This window comes from Melanostigma gelatinosum, assembly GCF_949748355.1.
Source record: "Melanostigma gelatinosum genome assembly, chromosome: 8".
Taxonomy (NCBI): Eukaryota; Metazoa; Chordata; class Actinopteri; order Perciformes; family Zoarcidae; genus Melanostigma; species Melanostigma gelatinosum.
The window spans coordinates 11,751,175-11,753,745 of NC_136641.1; the positions used below are offsets into that span (position 1 = coordinate 11,751,175).

Genomic DNA, 2,571 nt, shown 5'->3' on the forward strand with positions numbered 1-2,571 from the left:
AAACACCCGGGCCAGATAGTGCCTTCCTCTCCCTGGCTCCTTGTGTTGTTCTTTCTCGCTCTGGTCTTCTCGCCATCTCTTTCTCTTTTACGGGGAGCTATTTATCCTGATTACATCAGGGGTCAATCATTAATTCGCACCTTGGGGGTCCCGGTGCTGGCTGCGGCTACAATGGGCTGCTTGTTCAGCGGCTGTTATTCCAGTGGAAAACTACGCCGCTCTGCACTGAGAGCAGGGCCCGGGCCACATGAAGGTATCCCATTTATTTGATAAATTGTAAATGCGTGCCATAAACGGAGCTCTTTGCTTTGTAGCGGCTCGCAATAACAAAGATTTTAGGGCACGTATGAACACAGATACAGGCTATCGTACAAACACACATCTCTTTGCAACTGCAGGAGCTGTTACTGAACACATGCAAGAGTTGGTGTTGTCGGTAATAAAGATGATATCTCGTAATTACTGCATGTCCCATTGAAATTACAAGATATGACATAGATACGGCATTTATAGACCCTAACTTCTAAAAATACACATTTAAGAATGTCAAATATTTCACAAGGCAACCACAGAACCATTAAAAACAAATCTTACTATGATCATTTTAGGAGTCAGGACATAAAAAAATAGAGAGAAAAAAAAGATGAAATGCTGATAACATTGTAATCAACGTTGCCATGGCAAAATAACTTGACACGGTTCTGAAAATCAGTGGTTTAATCGGAGGGCCGTACAACAGGCAAATTGTTCTGTGGTTGCGTTTAATCAGAGCACTCTAGACTTAAATGCAGAAAGATAGAGATCTGGAGTCATTTTCTGCCGTCTGCCTGGACGCACACAAACACATGTGCCTTGTGGCACTTAGTCTGAGCCATGTTGTCGACCTGGTCGGGGTAGAAAGAAACAACAGTGACTGCAGGAACTCCTGGAGAGAACCTCTAAATACTGTGTCAAATAAGGATCAACTCATTTCTTGCAGAATAAGCAATCATGCCTTCATTGAGAATCATTTTAAATCTTTCGAAACTTTCGTCAAATATGCGTTTTCACTTAAATACAGGGATGCATAGAGTGTAAAAGCACTGCAGACCACGGGCTACAATGACAGCCAACAATAGCTTGAGCACTCAGAGCCAGGTGTACGCTTTGCTAGAGAGCAAGCAGCACGGTGGAGCCATGGCCGTGGCTCTGATAACAAGAAGAGAGAGCTGGAAATAGGACGTGTGTGCCAATGATGGCCATCATAAAGCACACACGTCCTATTTCTCTCACTGCCTTCCCCCTCCAATGCACACAGAGACTGTATCTTTGTCTGGCCGTAAATTGATCTGGTTCAATTCAAAAGGAAAGCCAGCCACTGATGAAAAGACGGTATCCAGGGAAAAGGCAAAACTATGCAAAATTCTGCACTGGCTCCAAATATGGGGAGGAAAGATTGTCTGGCGAAAGAAAAAAAAAAAAGAAAAGGCAGAGGGAGAATGTGTGGACCATGACAGATATGAAAAATGGGTAGCTGGTTGAGCAATAAATGACCAAACATTTTGATGTGGGGGCTCTGTGCACACATATGTGTGTATAAGTATATGGGGGGGGGTATTCAAACCCAACGCCTAATCTGCTGTTTGTGCCGCTACATTGCGTCAATATGGTACCACTTAGCTTATTATTGGGCTACAGAGTGATATTGGTACCTGTTCCTCTGTATTAAGCAGGCCTTTGATGATTCCTCCACACACACACAAAGAAAAGCCCAAAACACCCTCTGCTTTAAAACAGGGGGGGGGGCGGAGGAGAGAGGCAGCTGTAAAAATCAAACGAGTGCAAATCAAAAGGTAGAGTGAGTGAGAGTGAGAGGTGAAAAACTGTACAATGGTGTATTTTTCCATGGTGGCACGGGGGTACTGTATTCAAAATGACATATTGAATGGAAGCATGTGACGAGGGAGCCAAAGGAGAGCGTTAAGGGGAGAAGGTGTGCGCGATTGTGCGCGTGGTAGGAAATAATGAGTGAGCACCGGGGGCACGGTCAGCTACAATACCGGCAAGCGACTCCGAGCAAGAACGCCACACTTCCCCTTGTAAAAGCACCAGGGAACATTTCCAGGCAACACTTAAAAGTACAACATGGCTTCTTCAGAGTGGGTAAAGAGGGATTACAGAGGCAGAGAAAGAATATGAAAAGAACACAGAAAGAAAGAAGGGATTAATGAAAGGGAGGTGTTTTTAAAAAGATTTCCTCACATGGTTGCACATGTTCTGCTGCTCTGCGTAATAATGACACAAAAACAACAGTTTTAACAGCAGCTAGTGCTACATTGAAGTTTAAGCTATTGTGAGTCACAGCTTATGCTGCTTCTGTCCTTATGTGTAGTAAAACTGTGTTTATTATTTTAAGTGCTAACATGACCAATAATTACACGAAAACAAGACTGAAATAGTGTTTTCATATGTGCACAAAGGTTGAAATCCACACATACTGTATAGCATGCATACCTTGTTGCTCGCCGACTTGCAGGGTATAGTCTTCAGTGTGTGTTTGTGTGTGTGTAGGTGTGTGTGTGTGTGTGTGTG

General features: G+C 43.7%; 1 protein-coding gene across 1 annotated transcript in view; it reads right to left on the reverse strand.

Annotated features, from left to right (window-relative positions):
- Positions 1-2,571, reverse strand: part of prdm16 (PR domain containing 16) — a gene marked incomplete at its 5' end in the record, with an annotated part of 190,721 nt that overhangs the window by 122,941 nt on the left and 65,209 nt on the right. The gene's annotated exons all lie outside the window — the stretch shown is intronic.